We start from the raw sequence: 19921 nt of genomic DNA, 5'->3' as shown, positions 1-19921 counted from the left end.
ATAATCCGAATCGGGAGTCGTTTGAAGAAAGAGCTCATCTGAGAGATGGATTGAGCTATTCTCATAAAACGACATATATAAAAATGTTTAATTATGCTTCCTTGATGATTTTTAACATTCATATAGTTAGTTAGGTTTAATTTGCATTTTATTTCATTCATTTAGCATATTTCATGAATTAATTAGGATTAATTTAGCCTTTATTTCAATTCTGCTTATTTTCAGTAGGTCTTTGTTTTTGTCAGTCAGTCCACACGTCATTTCATGCATTTTTTTTTATTACAAATCCCAAACAAATCACGTAATGCGCCTTTAGGTGTCCCTAAAATGTTGCCAAAAATTCGGAGGCATTTGAATTTGTTTACTGCGGTAAACATTCAAAATGGCAAGTCGGGTTTTGTCACCCGGGATGCGTTTTGAAAATCATTTGCCGACTTTTAAAATCGAGATATCCCTCATGGGAGATCTGATTTTCGATACGAAAAATGTTATGAACTTGGGAGAATGTCTAGTTTTTAATATGATTTTTTCAGAGTTTTCTGATTTTTTTTAATGTCTGACAAAAATCCGAGAGTTCGAGACACGTGTCAGAGCCTAATTTGGGCCTCTGAGATCTTGGATCTACTTAGGGCTATGGTTTATCTTTGTGTGTTGCTCCAAATCCAAAACTTTAAAAAGTGAAAGTTATGTCCATGGTGTCCTCTGTTTGAATATTAAAGCCTGTAATTTTTAGAACAGTGTTGACCCCTGATTCGGATTTTTCTTGTCAGCCCTCTGTTTTGTTACATTTGTCTGTTCTGTTAGTTTAGGCAGAAATAGTTATATTTTTATCTGTGTTTACGTTGATCAAATGCCGAAGTCATAAACATGAAAGTTGTTCATGCAGGTGTCGTGCATAACTCTGATTAATTTCATAAATTTCCATGGCCTTTTTGTATTTCTTTAGCATTTTTCATCAGATTAGTGTGATTTTTACCTCTGTCAGAACTAAAGCTCTGTTATTGAACTCACCATGGCTCAAATCCCAAGGCTATAAAAACCAAAAATGTTCCATTTCAGGTCTTTTAGCAGTCTGCAAAATATCAGAAGTTTCCATGGTGTAAATCTTGCATTATCATATTAGGCATTGCATTTGGTTCGGATCCATAGGCAAAATCCATCATTTTTAGGACTTTCCTTGAATTTTAGCATTTAAATCATATCATTTCATGATTTTTAGCATTCTAAGTTGTTTATCAGAGTGTTTAGATGCTTCATACCGAATTTGGTACAATTTGGAATCCATTTGAGGTTCGGATCATCCATAATACCAAAACAGGGTCCCGTAGGACCCGGATCCAAGCGAAAAACAAGCGAAAATCGTTATTTTTGATAAATTGCAAAATACCAAATTCTGATTTTACAGTCTTAATGTGTCTAGCAGCATGTCATCATATCTCTTACTGCATTTTATCATCATTTGATTCAATTTGAACTTCAAAATCTCAATTTTACCAAGTTTTCCTTCAAAAAAACCCTGATTTTAAAGGCATAACTTTATAATTTGGGGTATTTTGGTCATTTTGACCCCAATTCCGAATTTCAAACTGTTTTCCACTGAATTCCCTGTATTTACATTATTTCAAATATCAAGGAAGCATGAGAATAGGGTTTATATCCAATTAAATCCAATAATTTCACAATATTATTGGAAAATCTTGGAAAAATCCACATATTTGAGCTAACCTTATTTCAAGTTTGGCAGGGACATTCAAAAGAAGGAGCATGAAGTCTGCCATTTCTCTTTATTTCATTTGATTAGTGATGTAATAATGTAAATTTTGGAATAAGAGATTTAATTTTCTGCTTAGACTAGGATGCATATCATATAGTTTGAATTTATGCAAATATCCTGCTTATGTGATGCATACATCTTATTTCAAAAGCACTATGGATGTTCACGAATGGCACGTGCACCAACTCTTAGGGAGTTGATGGACTCGATGGGATCCATATTTACGGCCCTAGTCGGAATATGGACGAGACCCAGATCCATCATCTTTCTACTAGTCACATAGAGCCTACACTCTTAGGCTATCTTAAAATGCACGTCATATTTTCAAAGTTTTCAAAATCATGTGCATCAAATCAACTAAGTTCTGAACATATTCATGGCCACAGTCAGAATATGTGAAGGATTTATTTGGGCTTAATGCACATTTTCCAACCAATTCCTCAGAGAATCTTTTCAAAAGGGCATTCATTCACTCATGTCATTTGCATCATGAAATCATTTTCTCAAGAAAACTTCATTCTCAAGAAATCGATTTCTCAAGAAACTCTATGGATTTTCCAAAATCTGTTTTCCCAAGTCAAGTTTTTCACAATTTTCCCTGGAAAATGATATTTTCTTAAAAGATTCAAAAGAGTTTTTCCAATCTTTCTTCAAGATCCAAAATCGATTTCCAAGTATTTCAAAAGGTAAAATTCCCAGGATTTCGATTCCCCAAGTTTTGAATTTCCTTCTCCAATGAGTTTTCCTATAAATCTTCCATCATTTTCCTAAGAAAACTCTCAAAGTCCAAGTTTTCCTAAGAAGTGTTTCCCTTTTCAAAAGGTTCATCTTTTCTCAAGAATCACTCCCATTTTCCCAGGATTTTCAACTATTCCTGATTTTATCACATCTTTATAAGCTTTCTCATGTTTTCAAAAACCCTTTTTATATGAGTTTCCTGAGAAATTGAACTCTTTCCTGAAAGATTCTTTTCAACTCCAAATATTTTCCAAGCATACATCATGTTTTTCCAAGATGCATTTTACAAAATTCTCATAGCACATGCCTGAATTCTTTGTGCATTTAGGATAGAACATAATTTCGATGATCTTACTAAGTCAAGCACAAATTTGGTCCTTGGTTCGATTACCCCTGTTAAAGGCGGCAGGAACGGTCGAACCTCGTACCGACAGGTCGAGCCCCATCCCATGGATTTTCCCGCAATTTTCAAAACGGAGGCGAGTATTTCAAAACAATTTCCAAAATCCGGTCAAGTTTGAAGCGCGAAAGCGTTTCCTCTTTTCCTCTTTCACAAGGAAGGGAAGACGAGGGAAAAATTTCGCGACGATAACAGCCACCCAGGTCTGCTGGAAGGTATGGTATGAACCCATGGTTCAGACCGGTCCCAAGGTGGTAAAGCAGGGGTTCAACAGACTAACCTGGAGCGGCCAGCATTGGTCGGCTACCTTGGTGCCAAGGCTAGACAGACTGTACTGGAACTTGGGTCTGGTCCTTTGGACCAGACCAAGGGGTCTTAACAAGGGTTTTGGTCTGAACCCATGGTTTAGACCAGACGCCCTGGTCATGTGACCGACGTCCCCAAAGAGTCTGGCCTACCTGAGTGCCTTTGGCCCCGGGTGACCCGTTATGCAAAACAAATGGGCCAAGGGCCCCTTCCCTAGATGGGGCCCAGGCCACGCCATGGCCCTGGTCAAGGTCCCAAAGGGGGGGGGGGTCACACCTGTCCCAAGGGTCTGAACCCAGCGCCCCAAAGTGGCAGGCTAACCGGTTGCACCTGGCATCCAATCGCGCGCCAAGAGAGAGCACCAAGGGTCTGGGTGCACCTGGTCGAGCCCAGCTCGGACCAGGGTGTACCCAACAAGGTTTGTCATGAAAAGGGACAGACCCACCATTCCCAGCAACCGAAAAAAAAATCAGAAGCATAAAGAAAAACACAGTGGAAAATAAATAAGGGGAAATAATGGGCGATTCCCATCGAGAAAACAAAGTAGACACTGATATGACAAAACACAAAGCTTTCATAATATTTGAGTCCCTCTTTTTTTTTTCAGAACTGCAACGCATAGCTCAAGTGCAACAAGAGAAAAAGAAAAGATGTGCTAGAACCATACGTAAATAAAAAAAAACCCAATGAGACGCACAAAATAACAATCCACTCATTGGGAAGCACCCTCTTGTTTCCATGCATCGAGAATAGGGGAGGCACTTGGCAAAATAAAAAAAAACAATTAGGAAGAAGAAGAACACCACTAAATCCACCGGTAAAACTTGCATACACGGATGCATGGGCTTCGAGGTTTCATGGTCCGATTACATGAAATTTCTAAAAGAAGTAAAACAAGGTAAATATATTGAATCTTCTCCTTGACATGGTAGGGAGAGGGACTAGGATGCACGAGCTTCACAAGGGTGGTGGTTGTGCCACAGTCCACGGCTAGGGGAGGCTGGAGGGAGTGAGAGAAAGAGGGAGAGAGAGAGAGAAAGAAAGTCTAAAAAAAATCGCCCTTTTGGGCTTCTCATTTTTTTCAAAGGGGCTTAAGTAGGTTGGTGAGGTGAACGGACGGTTGAGATTTTTCCAATAGGATAAAGGGTTGGGAGTGGGTAATGACTTCCCACAGCCGCCCAGCTCTTCCACTAGGAAAACGAGATTCAAAAAGGGTTTCTACAAATTGCAAGGGTGCCATGGGGCTGCCGCCCATGCACCCAATGAGGCGCTACCTCCCTCATAATGACCTCCTTGAAGAAAAATGAGAAAGGGATTTTCAAAATCCCTTGGGACACCACCCTAAGCATTTGCCTTGGAGTGTGCCCAACCCTCATAATGAGACCTCATGCCTCATTGTGAGGTCATGTAGATGGTGGGCTGGGCCAACCGTGGCCCTCCCTCAAAAATTCGGCCCACACATATAACCAAACTGCCATTACTCAAACTGGTCAACTTGATCAGCTGGTCTAATGGCCAAAATCGTCTCATTGTAGTCCTGAGTGGTCGACCAAGGGCTTGGTCGACCCTTGACTAACTATCTCAAAGAAAGAAAAGAAAGCTTTATAATTTATTTTATTAAGTAAGATTAAAATGAACTATGCCATATACATTAGTTTTATTTTAAATTTTCAATACAATTATATTTCCAAAGCTTATCCAAGAGGAAATTTTCCTCTTCTTACAAAATGGCTCTCGTATAGGCCCTCGTTAAATCGCTAAGTGATCTCCCGTAAATCACATGCATTGACGGGGTTTTTTCATCGTTTAGGTCTCGAATTTGGAGACAACCCAAATATACGTATAATAAACTTGCACTTCAAATTTAAGAGGTTAATTCATCATGGATTTCTCTCAATTGCTATTTCCGTTCTACTTACGCGATTTTCAACTTCGTATATTTACAAAGGCACAAAATGAAAAGTTCGTGAATCATATAAGAAATTTCCATTCTCAGCAACACTTCGCATAATATTACCTCAAAATTATCGTGGACCTTACATCCTTCCCTCCTTGAAAAGGATTTCGTCCGCGAAATCACCCAAATTAGGTTACAAAAAGATCTGAATACTTCTCTTTCATACTCGCTTCTAGTTCCCACGTGCATTCTTCAATGCCATGGTGTTGCCAACATACTTTAACTAATGGAATAGTCTTCATACGCAACACTTGATCTCGTCGATCAACAATCTCAATTGGATGCTCTGTCATCGTCAGATCTTCTTGAACTTCTATGTCTTCATAACGAATGATGTGCGATGGATCCGAAATGTACTTCCTTAACATCGACACATGAAAAATATTGTGAATATGGGCATACTGTTGAGGTAGCTCAACACGATATGCTACTTCACCGATCCTTGCTAAAATCTCGAATGGTTCTACATACTATAAACACCCCAACTTTTCCTCATCCATTCTCAAACAATCCTCCTCGTGCAGTGCCAACCCTGTTAGGTCAATGTAGGAGTCAAACCCCGAGCCAGTTTCAAAAAATCACCACTTTACCCATTTTCATTAGGAAAATTACCATTTTACCACTAGGTCATCCCGGACCCAGTCAGTCGGAGTCAACCAGGCTCGTTGGTCAGTTCAAAACATTTAGAACATCAGTCATTTCAAGCTCACCTGAGCTCACAATGAGAAGACCATTTTCATTTTTTGACCATTCCTGCCAAAATGGGATCATTTCTCACTCAAATCCAAGTCAATTGTCTTCGAGTCAGTCAGTCATATTCCCGAGAGTCTAACTTGAGCTCACCAAGAGTTTGAGTGCTCCAGTTTCAGTTCAAAACCATTTTCAAGTGTCTAGGAGCCCATTTTAGCCTGTTTCAGCTCTTTCAGCTGAAATTGAGTTGAGTTTAGTCAGTTAAGCTAGTGTTTGAGCTTTGATTTTAGTTCATATCAGTATTACTGACCTTTGTTCTAGCTCAAAGCTAGCTCAGATCTGTAATTCACTTCACTCCAATGACCATTTCGTACCATTTCTCTAAAAATGGCAGTATTTCTTGAAAATTTAGTCGAAGAGTCCAGTTGAGTCAGTATCTTGTCAGTCCAGTCGAGTTTTGAAACTCAAAAACCCAGCTCAATCCAGTTCAAATTAGTTCAAACCCTAATTTTCAGTGTCACTCTAATCCAGTAGAGTCCAAAAACCATTTCTTGAACAATTTTGCAAATTTTATCAATTTTAACACCTTTTGAACTGGTGCAATTGTCAATTGGGGTTTAACATCCAAAATTCTTCATTCAAGGTCTGCATTTCGCATAACACTTCATGTCATTTCTCATCATTTCATATCATTTCTCAGCATTTCATAAAATTTCATCACATTTCATTTCATTTTCGAAATCTGGAACTCCAGTTTTATAAATTTCAATCCAGATTGAGTTTTAAAAGTTTTCAGAAATCAATTTCAAACCTTGGGTTTTTAAAATTAACATTTTTACCCCCAGAAGTCTAAATTTGGAAATATTTTCTCGAGAAAAACAATCTAGATTTATTTCAAACTCAAATTTTCAAATTCTATACTGGATTTGCTTCGCAATGAGGTATTGAACTTCAAAATCCGAGCTCGTTTCAAAAACTGCCAAAAATAACTTGTTTCGTCTGGAAATTTTCTTAAAAGACTATTTTACCCTTCTAATCGTCAAAATGAATTTCAAAACTGCAATTTGGACCCGCTCTGAGATGGCCCATCCATTTGCATTTGCCTTTTTAATTTATATGTAGAAAAGAAAAAAAAATTATTACCTTTTCTTTATTTTCTTTATTTTTATTTTTATTTTACCTAAGGTGGGACCCACAAGGGGGTCGACCCCCCTAGCCCCTCTCTCTTCTTCTCCTTTTCTTTTTCTTCTTTCTTTTCTTTCCTTTCTTCTTATTTCTTTTCCTTCTTTCTTTCTTTTCTTCCTTTCTTCTTCTTCTTTCTTTTCTTGCTTTCTTTCTTTTTCTTCTTTCCTTCCTCCTTTCTTTCTTCTCCAGCCCACTCACGTAGAGTTCCCCTTCCTTCTCTTCCTTTCCCTCTTCTTTCTTCCCTCCCTCTTCTTTCCTTTTCCCCTTTTTCTTTCTTCTTTCATTTTTCCTTCTCCTTTTCTTTCCTTCTTTCTTTCTCTCCTTTCTTGCTTCCCTTTTTCATTGCTCAACCACCATAAGACATGGCCTTCTTACCTATTCCCAAAAAAATAAAAAAATTCACGTACTCTCCAGATCTTCCCCTTCTCCCTTCTCATTAAACAAACTAAAACTTAGAGAAAAATTAATTTTTTCCTAAGTTACCAATCTAAACCACATTACACGCTCAACCCCTTGGATTCCTATCTCACGCCCAACCTCTCACGCACATCCCTCTTAGCCCCTTGCTCTTTCTCTTCACCTCCTCACACAACACCTCCTTCAGCTTGGGTTCCAGCCACCATCAGCTACATCTTGGCAGCTGCTCCTCTTCCACCATCTTCATAAATTACCTCTTGCAGCAGCCACCAAGGAACACCTTCAGCAGCAACAACTATAGCCTTCACCTCCTGCAACCATCAACTGCAACAAGGCACTTCCAACCAAGGCAGAAGTAGCATCCTTCAGCCCATGATTCCAGCCTTCTCCAAACAGTGGCAGCCCTCTCTTCAACATCCTCAATAGCAGTCGTTGCTGCCATTGCTTGAAGCAACCCATTCCATCGCTTGAAGCACTCCATTCCAGCCACCATCATCCTCCTTCCGTGGTGACACACGACTCCTATCATACTAGCAGCCCGTCCTTCTTGCCTTCATCAACAGTAGCCTTCCTCTTCGGTCAATCCTAGCTTTTCCAAGGTAAGTCCATGCTTTATTATTTGTTCATTTTTATTTCTTGGTAGAGTTGATATTAATTCAGTCACCAGACTAGGTTTTATGGCTAAAATGATTTGTTTTACAAGCATGTAATGGATGATCCGGGCTGAATAAGGGAGATCCGTTTGATACATGGACTAGATCTTCCCTTTTCACAGCAACATCAAACATAAGAGTTCATGTATCCCTAATCCTCTCTTATTTTATTATTTATTTTCATACATTCTAGGTATTACATTTAGTCTATTTCATCGTTTTATGCATGTTCCATTAGTTCAATAAAGAATATCGGGTAAGTTGTAAAGTTTGATTCTAGGTACGAAGTCCAATCATTATTTTACATAAATTTGTTCACCAATAAATCCTAAAAATTTCGTTGAGAATGCCTCTATCTATTTGTGATCTACTGTCAAAAATTTGATTCAATTTGGGTTTCGGAACCCTCTCAAACAAGTAAAACTCCAAACTGAGATTTCTATACTTTGGAATTTCCAATTTCTGTTTTAGCGGACTTCTCGGCCTGAGATCTCCTAGATGGGAGATTCGAAACTCCCTCTAAAAAATTACAGTAGATTCACAACGAAATCTACTAATTGTCTGAAAGTTTTGGGATGTTTATAAGTAGATTTAACCTCTGTTAAAAATCGATTTTCCCAGACCCCTGAAAAAACCTCAGTTTTTCTTTGTTAGGGTATAGACCGACCCTAATGTGCTATGTCTGTTCAATCCATGAGTCGCTTGTCAAAACTTTCAACACGAAAGTTGTTCCTAACCCATTTCTTTGTCATTTTTCAAATTTTGGGAATTTTTGAGATTGTCCAAGTATTTTTCTCGAAATTATATTTTCTGTCTAACAGATTCCAATATCCAGAATTTCCAGAGATCTAGGTCTCTGATAACAATGTGTCCATTTCCAAACCGTAACCCGAATCCAAATACTGTAAAAATATGAAATTTGCCTCTGTTTGTCAGGAACATTTTACAATTACAGCCATTTTCCCATTCGTCTACTATTTTTCTCATATTTTCTCCCAAAACCTATCTGTTTGCCCTAAATCCTAGAATTGTCAGATTCCGATCCGACTTGCCAGAGTTGTCCAGCTCCGACCATAGGTCAAAACCAGAATGTGTAAAAGGCAAAAATCTTTTCCTAACTGTCCTATGTCACCCCCATAAAATTTGGGAAATTTTTATGGAAGTTTGATATCCAAGATCTCATTTAGAATCAACATTTTAGGCAAAATTCTCATTTTTTAGGATTTTTAGCTATTTTTTATATTAAAAAAATAAGAAAAAATAGATTTTAGAGCTTCATTCTGTTTTTAGGGTTAGTTTAGGTGTCCATGCCAAATTTGGCTCAAATCCAAGTTCATTTGCTTTGCATGTTAGTTTATTTTTAAATTTAGACGCGAAAATCGAGTCAAATTTGATATTTTATTATATTTTCACCATTTTAGGGTCTTTATCATGTAAATAAGCCTATATAATCATATTAGAGTTAATTTCAATATCATTCGCATTTCAGATTTTCTATTTTTGCAAAATTTATTTCAGAAAACCCTGGTTTCAAGGCCATAGTCTTGTAATCAAGGGCATTTTGGTCATTTTGACCTCAATGTCGAAATTCTAAACTTCAATTTTCTAAATTTTCATGCATATCATAATATTTCATCATATTATGTTTGATTTATTTCATTTGATTTTCAAATTTTCAAAATTTACAAAAATTCTTTTAGAAAACCCTGATTTCAAGGTCATGAGAGACATTTTGGTCATTTTGACCCCAATTTCAAATTTCCAAGCTTATTTTTTAAAATTTATTCATTATTGCTCATGTTTATATCAAAGGGGGTATGATTTTGGGTTTATATCTGAATAATATTCGATAATTTCCAATATTTTTGGATAAGTTCAGAAAAAACTATATTTATGTGCTAACAGGTTTTTTAATTTTGCAGGAACATCCAAGGAGAAGACTCATCTTTTATTCTTTTACTTTTATTCAATGTAAAGATGTAATAAATTGGAATAAGAATTTACATTTCTGCTTAGAATAGGACTGCATTGCATATAGTTTAATTTCTGCAAATTCTGATATCTGATGCATCATTCATGCACATTTTTCCAAAATCACTATGGTTGACACGAATGGCACGTGCACAAACTCTTATGAAGTTCACGAATTTGGTGGGATTTGTATTTATGGCCATAGTCAGAATACGAAGAAAACAAGGATTTATGATCTTCGTATTAGCCACATTCAGCCTACACTCTTAGGCTAACTTAAAAAATGCACTGCATTTCTCAAAGTTTCAAAAGGATTTCTCAATTCCTCAATAAAATTCTCTTTCAAATTCATATTCATTCATTCAATTTGCATTATTTCCAAACTCATTTCCCAATTCCATTTTAGAAAAATCAATTTTCCCAAAATTTCCAAGTCTTTCCCAAGATTCGATTTTCTGAGAACTCTGAACTTTCAAATGAGATTTCGAAGTATTTTCCAAGTTCAAATTAAGATTTTCCAAGATTTCCACATTCTCAATTTCATTTTCCAATCTCAAAAATCAATTTTCTCAGATTTCTCATTTTCCTGAGAATCCATTTTCCATTTCAAAAATTATTTTCCTATGAACTTCCTGATTTTCTCAGAATTCTCAAATCTATTTCCTCAGAAAAGCAATCCAAATCTCAAAATCAATTTTCCCAAAGTCCAAGTTTTCCTAAGAATTCATTTTTCAATTCAATTTCCGATTTCCAATGAAATTCAATGATTTTCCCAAGAATTCAATTTTCAAGCACTTTTCCAACCATTTTTCCAAGCATATTTCAATTTTCCAAAGCAAACATCATATTTCTCAAACTTGCATCTTTTCAAAATCCCATAGCACAAGGCTGATTCTCTGTGCATTCTAGGAAAATAGAGCATGATGTAGATAATTTAACTTAGTCAAAGCACACATTTGATCTTTGGTTTGATTACCCCAGGTAAAGGCGCCAGGAACGGTCGAACCTCGTACCGACAGGCGGATCTCATTCCATGTAATTTTCCTGCAAATTTTCAAAACGGAGGCGAGTAAATTTTTAAAAACCAATTTTCAAAACTTTGGTCGAGTTTGACTCGCAGAATCGTTTCTTCTCACTCTCGCAGAGGAAGGGAGGAAAATTTTTGCGATGATAACAGGTTTGGCGACCGTGATGGGACCTGTTTTCGTCGAATCAATTGTGTGCTTGACTTAGTTCAGTTTTCTGAATCATGTTCTATGAATTGTCAGCTTTACTTTCTGATATCATTTGAACCTAGGAGCCTAGACTTGAACCTAGCTGACATGGACTGCATGTAGACTAGGTATAGTTTGGTAGGACCATATTGAGGAGAAGTATTCATGCTCACATAGACTTAGGTCTGAAATACAACACTCATCAATCTAGGATTTGTATGAAAACAATGCTTGCTTCTTCAAATATTTCAAAATTCTATCTCTTTAGGACTTAGAGCCCTCTATTTTCCTGCATGTGCTCATGTTTTCAAAAACCACCCCACCTATGTCTACCCGGTCTTCACGTTGTTGGGCTCTCTTCCAGAACCATAGTTCGGGACAGAGCCTCACAACTGGGCCACTTATTTGAGCTAACGCCCCCTGCCACGTACCAAGGGCCATAGTCCAACGTATATCGGCAGGTGCACAATGATGTTGGTAAAACACAAGCCTAGAATCGGAGATGAATTTTTATGCCACGTACATTGAGCATCGACTTGAGTATATCGGCATAGCATGATTGGATATAGATGATCTGAGCCTAGAGTTAGGATTAGGGTCCTAAAGCTCTTTCAAAATTGATGCATTTAGAGTCAGCTTCTTAGGGATTGTTGTATGTGCTTAATTGTTTGTGATTGAATGTATGATATTCATTTTTCATCTTATTTTCCCATATTTTTCCAAAATACTGGATAATTTTCCAAAATACCTCATTTTTCATCTTTTGTGAAATATCATCTTTTCCTCAAAAACCATGAACGATTTTTCCAAATTATCCACCTTTTCTTCAAAACTCCAGGTGATTTTCCATTCTTCCATTCTTCTGAACTTCGAATTTCCAGCTTTCCATTTTATCCTGCCTGCAATTTTCAAAATTCTTGTATTTTTCCTAAGTCTAATTCCAATCTTTCTACCTTTTAGTCCAATGGCATTCAATCAGCTCGATTCTGTTTTTCCTGAGAGTCACATCTCCTATGAGGTACGATAAAGTCTTCTCGAGCATCGAGCTCTCAACACCAGACCTTTCTTTCCCCGGTGGTACTATACCTGGTTCAAGAACTTCTCCCATATGTTTTCAGACCATTTGAGCGACTGTGAGTTGGAACTAGCATCCGCAGTGGGAAAGTTGACAGTCAATGAAAATCTGATCCATGCACTGGCAGAGCAATGGAATCTGTACACTTGCATGTTCTGGTTCCCATGGGGCAAGATGACCCTGCTGATGGATGAGTTTTCAAAGATCATGGGACTGCCCGAGCCAGTCGGTCAGCCTGGAGATCCATTAGAGCATCAATTTTTGATTAATGTCAAGGGTCTGGACCCTAAAGATGTTTTAGCTTGCATGACAGGGCATAACTCTTGGCCACTGATTGAAGAAAATGGGAACGAATACGTGAGTCTGATCAAGATCTACCGACAGTATGGGACATTTGCAGAAATTAGTTCATTATCCAGAACAGCTCAAGAAATAATTCAGTATGCGATGATCGTATGCACTGAAGGACTCACTTTCTTCCCAGATATACATATGTGTATGGCAAGCAGTTCAAGAATCTTGGCCCATTTTCCTATACCTACTAATATCCAGAGCGATACGTCAGGCAATTTTCTTAGAGACAGAAGCGGGTAGAAACTCGGCAACTATCAGAGGTTATGCCAGAGTTCGACCTTGCATCAGCGCAGTAGTCTGAAACATACCATTCTGCCAGATATGGTTGGGATTCTTTCATTATTCTCAATCTTTTCCCCAGTCCTCGTGTCTCTGCTGATCATTAAGAGTGGTGGCAAACTGTCTATATGCCCCTTCTTTCTCAAGTCCACTATTGATACAATCATATTTTTCCTTTAATAAAAAAAAATCCTTCAATTTTCATTCTACCATGGTTTGACAACCTCGCCTAGGTGACAAGGTATATTTGCAGTTGTTCATTCTCCTCGCAAAGAATGGCAACACAATTGTCATGACTCTAGCGGTGACCCAATCCCTAGTAATGGGATGTTCTTTCAATTATCTACCAAATTCTCATCAAATATTTTTCCTATATTCATTTCTATCATGAATCTTCATCATCAAAATTTAATCATTCATCACATTCTGCAAAGAATATCAATATTTCCAAGTGGTCCAGATCAGATAAGAAGACGCTGTTATATCAAGTGCATCAGTGATTTTTAAAGCATCAAGCAAAAAGAGATGAATTCTCCAAGAACTGTTAGAGGACAAAGTCAGATTGATGGGGATGGCATTGATCCCGCTGCATATCAAATGTTCAAGAAGATGATGATCAAGATGATGTCTGAGCAAGCTGGAGACAATCTTGGAAAGGCTCCCCTCAAGGAAAAGACATTTGTCTCATTCTCCCAGAATATCATTAACAAGAGCAGCACTACAGAAAGTTCTAAGTCCAGCAAAAGCAGTAATGGAGGCAAAAAGGGAGAAGCCTTCAAATAAGACAACAAGCCCTTCTCGTCAGACTCCCACAAGAAATCTCAGCAAAAAGAAAAGATAAAGCAGGACGACTGGGGTTATGATCGTCAGTTTACTCCTCTCAAGCAGTCTCTCGATGACATCCTTGAATATATGTTGGCCAAAGAATTGGTAAAGCTCCCAAGAGTCACAAATCCTTCCACAATCATGGGAAGATTCATGGACCAGTTTTGCAAATTTCATCGGGCAGTAGGGCATGATACTGACCACTGTTTCGTCTTCAAGAATATTGTCCAAGATTATATCGAAAAGAATTCCTTAATTGAGAATGAGAAAGAATACCGGTCGACTATCTCGTCCAAGTATCAATAGAAGTCAAGCACTTGGCAAAAATTACAGCATGACGGTCGGAACCAGGACCGCAAGATGGCCCCATTGGATCAAATACTCGAGAGTTTCTTGGAATACATGCTCATAAAAGATATGGTCGGACCTTCAAAGGCTCACTTTACTCTTTCTGCCAATAATAGCAATCATGATAACTATTCAGAGGGATCTAAGGGCCAAAATGGAAAGTTCTCCAACAATGATAAGTCTCTTCAATCTAGTCCTCAGCATAAAGAGAAAGATCAAAAAAAGCCAAAGTGCAAGGATTGGAGTACGGATCGAAAGTTCACCCCTCTGGATCAGACACTAGAGAGTGTTCTGGAATACATGCTCGCAAAAGATATGATCCATTTACCTAAAGTAGCTGATCCCGCAACAATCATGGGCAGATTCAAAGAAAAATCTTGTAAATTTCATCAAGCAGTAGGGCATGACATTGAGAATTGTTTCGTCCTGAAGAACATCATTCAAGATCGCATAGACAAGAATCTCCTTGTTGAAAATGAGAAAGATACCAGTTGACCATCCTGATCAAGTTTTCCAAGAAACTAACAATGCCAAGGCTATGTCATCTTTAATCATTTTGCTTTTGGTCATTTTAAAGGACAATACAGTCCCAGTTTTCTTACCAACTTGTTATTTCTCTTCAATGATTGAATAAATTATCTATTTTTCTCATAAACTTGATGTCACCTTTTATTCTCCTTCTCTGAAAAATGTTTTTTCATGAGAAATGACCCCCTTCAGAGTCTCTGAATTGATCAAAAGTCAGTTGCTTTGTTATCATCGGAGCGCATTCTTCGAACGTCAATTATCTTCCTTTTATTCAAAATTTCCTTTCCCTATTATACTGGGGCATTATTTTGAAAATTGTCTTCAAAACATCCTATATGTAGGCAGGATCAAACAAATCTCTTATTTTGCACGCATGTGCATTCATTCACATCATTTTGCATTTATTCGCATACATTTGCATTCATTTGCATCAAATTCATTTCCCCTTCAGGTTAAGGGATAAACCTGAGTTGCCCATTCAGGATAAGGGATAAATCCTGAGACCCTGACAGTTGTCCAAGTCATCGTGAGGGTGAAGACTCAAAATCTTCTATCAGAATCAATTAGTAATTCTTCAAAACCCAGTGTTCATGTTGGTAATTTTTAAAAAAAAAAGTGTTTGTGCTAAATTTATCTTATTGGCAAAATTTTCTAGATATTCTAAAGAATGAAATAAATATTCGATATCCATTTTTGGTGCAACCCAGCGTTGTTTATATCTTCCAGAAGAGTTACCCCATTCAGTTGAAGTATCTCTCCTGTCCCATCACGGTTTCAAGAAATCCGTATGGTTGTTCCCACTCAGGTTAAGGGTCAAAACCTGTACTTCCTGCGAGAGGTGATTAAATTCAAAAGTTGGTTTCAGTCTCAGCAATGAGACGCCCAAGTTCACCCCTTTTTCAAAACTTTAGGGAACCCCATTTCCTTCCTCCTCTCACAAACCCCTTTCGGATTTGTTCGTCCAAACTCCGAAGGTCTCATCATGGTCTCTTCACTCGAGATTCCATATGGTCGTCCCCTTTAGGTTGTGGTTAAACCTGAATCTCGTTCCAACAAGTTTCCCTCGTTTCGACGAGGTGTTTTCCTTCAGTCCCATCATGGTTCCTCTCATCGAGGAATCCATGCTTTGTATATCCATCATAAAATCCTACTTGAGCTTCATCTCGTGAAACATTTGCCAAAATGTCCCATCAACGTCCTCACATATTCCTTTCCCCATTCAGATTATCTTGATATATCTCTGTCCCATCCAGGTTAAGGGCTAAACCTGAGTCACTCAAAAAGCTGATCTTGTCTCACCCATGAGACTAGATCGCAACTCCTATCATTTCGGGATCATCACCCAAAGTCCTATCACGATTTCCTCATTTTCTACTCAGTCATATCACTTTCGAGGATTTCGTCTTCCAAAAGCCATTCAAGGATAAAGTTTTAAATCTGAAAAACCATGTCTTTTAAATCAAATTCTTCCACACACAGTTCAGATCTGCTGACTGGGGCATTTTCAAAATTTGGAGTGTTATCTTTGCCACTAAGCTCGGCTTTCAACCGGCTTAGTAGCAAAGAGGGACATCTGTGAACACCCCAAATTTTTAAAAATCTTTTAAATATTCCCCTTTTGCCCCTAAATTCATTTTTTTTGAGTAAATGAGTCATTTTAAATCTAAATTCTAGTTCATTTTTCAAGTTTTATTGAAATTAAAATCATTTCATATGTTTAAATTGATTTTGGATCTGGATCCATTGCCTAGATCCAAATCTGAATCTCCTTGTTCAAATTTTAAATTATAATTATAGAAAATACCAAAAATAGCCTTTAAATAGCTCGGACAGTCCATTCGACATCCGTTTGGATCCATCACATTGTATTTCTCAATTCGAGGTTTAAAACTCGAATATTTTCTCAAAACTTGGGTCCAAACCCATTTTCTGAAGAAATTTCCTCAAAATAGCCTTAGAAACCTTCTCTTGTAAATATTTCTCCAAAATACAAAAAAAAATAGTTTAAATCTTTGTTTTTCCGTGAATTTTAGGATTTTATTCCAAAAATATAAAAAAAAATCAGAAAATGCCCAGAAAAAGAACAAAAAAATCAAATAATAAAAGAAAATTACAAAAAAAATGGTTTTAAGAACCCGTTTTGAGAAAAGAACTTTTTAAAGAGGTCTCTTTTTGGAAAACTTTGGAAAATCCCTCCGTAACAAAAACCTTCATCTCTCGCCTGTTCCTCTTTTCTTTTACTCTCCAGAACTCTCTCCTCTACCGCCCATCACCGAACCCTCAAGGGCCATGCCCCAAACCGTTCATCTTCAACCACTTTTTCTCTCGAATCATCTTCTCAATCTTTAAAAGGGGCATGAAAGGTCTTCTTTAGGACCGCTTCTTCACCCCCCCATTCATGCTTCTCTTCTTTCCTCCTTCACGATCCGCTCTCACCCCAGCATCCTTCTTCATTCTCTCGAATCCTCCTTCACCCTTCTCTTCTGAACGACTGCCTCCTTATTTCCCCATTGCTCCCATCATCTTCTGGTCCATCTTCCTCTTCTCCCCCTTTTTTTTTTTTTCTTTTTCTTCTCTCATTTCCTGAGTTTTTCTTCCATCGGATCAAAGGAAGGCGACCACGAGGTATCCGTAGTCACAGGTAAGTGGCCCCTTCATTTCTAAATTATCCTTTTTTTTTGTGTTGTTTCTTTCCATTTTATCTTAAATGCATCTACGGTAGAGTCGATCTGCATATAGCAGAATCGATCTACCCGTTGCTATATCAAAAAGGAATGGAGGTCTTCCAACATCGCTGTATTTTTATTTTTTTCTTTTTTTTCATTTATTATGCTGTCTACATCGCTTTCTAATCCGTAGTCGACCCATTTTTTTTTTAGAAGGCTTGATCCTCTCAAAATGATTCGGTTAACATTTTGATTTTTGTTTTCTTTACTTTTCTAAATTAGTCATGATTATCTGTACGCATGAGATTTTCTGGCTTTTATATTATCAGATTCATTATTTTCCCCTCTCTTTCATGTTGAATTTCATCAACCCTGTATATTATGACTACAATCTGTATCTTAGTTCATTTTGTTTTCATTGCAGTTATCGTGTGGCATTCAGTTTTCAAAGTCCATTAGTTCATGTATTGGTCTTCCGTGCGATCTTTAAGTGCTATATCCATCTTTGATCATCCACGAATCTGGGTTTCCTGTTTTGATAACCTGCAGCATCATATACTGTATTGTTCTATTGTTTGCAAGCATGCCTTTGCGCGATTTAATTTTCTGCATTTGGGCCTTATATTATGATCTTATAATCGTGTATTATGTCTTAAGACCATTTTCATATAAATTTCATGCGTTTCTATGTGGTGTTTGTTGCATGACAGGCTTGCATTGTTTAGGTATATCCTCACTCAGTACGTTATCCCTGTGCATTTTCTTAGTTAAATCACATTCTATATTTGCTTAAGCAATTCCAGGATAATCGGGAAGGATGTTCATAGCTCGTCTGTCTGCTATAACAATGTAGTTATGAATCAACTCATATTCAAATTGAGATTTACCGTGGACTCTGCAATCTGCCGAAAGTTGTTGAGATATTAGAGGAACGGAAGCCATTACTGATGCGAATCTTGGAAATATCAAAGGATGGTATATCTTGACATATGACTGAAGGACTTGGTAAAATCCGATTAAGCAAGAGACTAATCTTGCAGAAATTCCTATAGATGCTTGAAATCTGTCAAAGGGGATGAAATCATCATCTCCAAAAATTGATTTGTTGTGCAAATCGGAGATTAATTTACCTTTTGAGATACATTTCATTGCAGTAGCATGACTTCCAATAGACTTGTCTGCTTCTTCATACACGCGTGGATGTTTTATCAGAAAATAGAGCTTTCTACTGACTTTTTGATTGCAGTTATTGCCAACAAAATTCGTGCTAAGTGCACTTGGACAAAGGTCAGATTTCCATTTTCTAAGTATTTGAATGGCTGCTTTTACTGCTGGATATTTGGTTCAAGCTTATCTACTTCAAGAAATCTTCTCCATTGTTATTATATCATATGTTATTTTTATTTTTATTTTTTTGCTTACTTTGTACCGATCTTACCTACAGGTATGATCAAGTAAGATAGATCCATTGCCCCCTTTGTATCAGTTCGACTGTTGGAGGATCTATTTTGAATATGGGGTCGACATGCAGTGTACAATTAAGATTTGAGTTCGGTTGACAGAAATACAAACCCTGTACATTCTCTGTGCATACTACCATTCGTTACAGGACTTTGATTTAATATGTTTCATCATTTTCTTTTATATTTACTTACTCTGGTGTTACATTCATCGAGCTTGTGTATCATCCAAGTGGCCACTGGACATCCCTTTGAATAAGATCAGGCATGGGGAGCATCACTCTGTGACAGAAAGCTCTTGGGGCCTATGGTTGTCTCGGTAAACCCTCCTGTTGTCAGTGTCAAGTGAAGATAGACATCCTAGTTGTGGCTTATTCCATCACTGAACAGAGATCGGAATCAGATTTCTATCATCAAATATAACAACGTTACCTCCTGCCTGAATTCGGGTATATTTGCATTTCACTGAAAAGAAAAGAATGTATGATCCTGGGTGTAGATATGCAGTTGTCGTCAGTTAAGCATCTGTTAAGTGTAATCTTCAAGACTCAATGAATTGTGGTGTTATCTAGATTTATATTTTCCCTTTGGAGATCTGGAGGGTTTATGGTTTCATGCTCCTCGACGTCTGCAACGGTTGCTGGTGAAAATAATGATTGCTAATGCAATGTTAGCCAAACAAAACATGAGAAGCTCCTCTACCTTCATTTGAATCTCATGATGTCTGATACAGTCCGATGGCAGTATACTTCATTTCTACAATGATGAATACTTTAGTTTCGTAGTTGCCATTCATAAGTATTTCAAGTTAACATAATTTTAATTGTTCCTCATAGGAATTTATGTTTCACAGCATTTTCACATTGCATCTCGTATGATTTTGTGGCATTCATTGATTACCCTGTATCCTGTTCATTCATATTTTCATTAGCATTTTGCTTTGTTTCTTTTAGCATCTCAGCTGATCATAGGCATCTTTATCCTGCGTATTTGTGCATAATTTGCATTGCAATGTCAAATCGATGTATCATTCCTCATCGGATCAGTTAGGCATAGATGTGTTTATATGCAAGCTATATCA

Source organism: Nuphar pumila, chromosome 11 (assembly GCF_984573655.1).
Source record: "Nuphar pumila chromosome 11, dmNupPumi1.hap1.1, whole genome shotgun sequence".
Lineage (NCBI taxonomy): Eukaryota > Viridiplantae > Streptophyta > Magnoliopsida > Nymphaeales > Nymphaeaceae > Nuphar > Nuphar pumila.
This window is presented reverse-complemented; position numbering follows the sequence as displayed.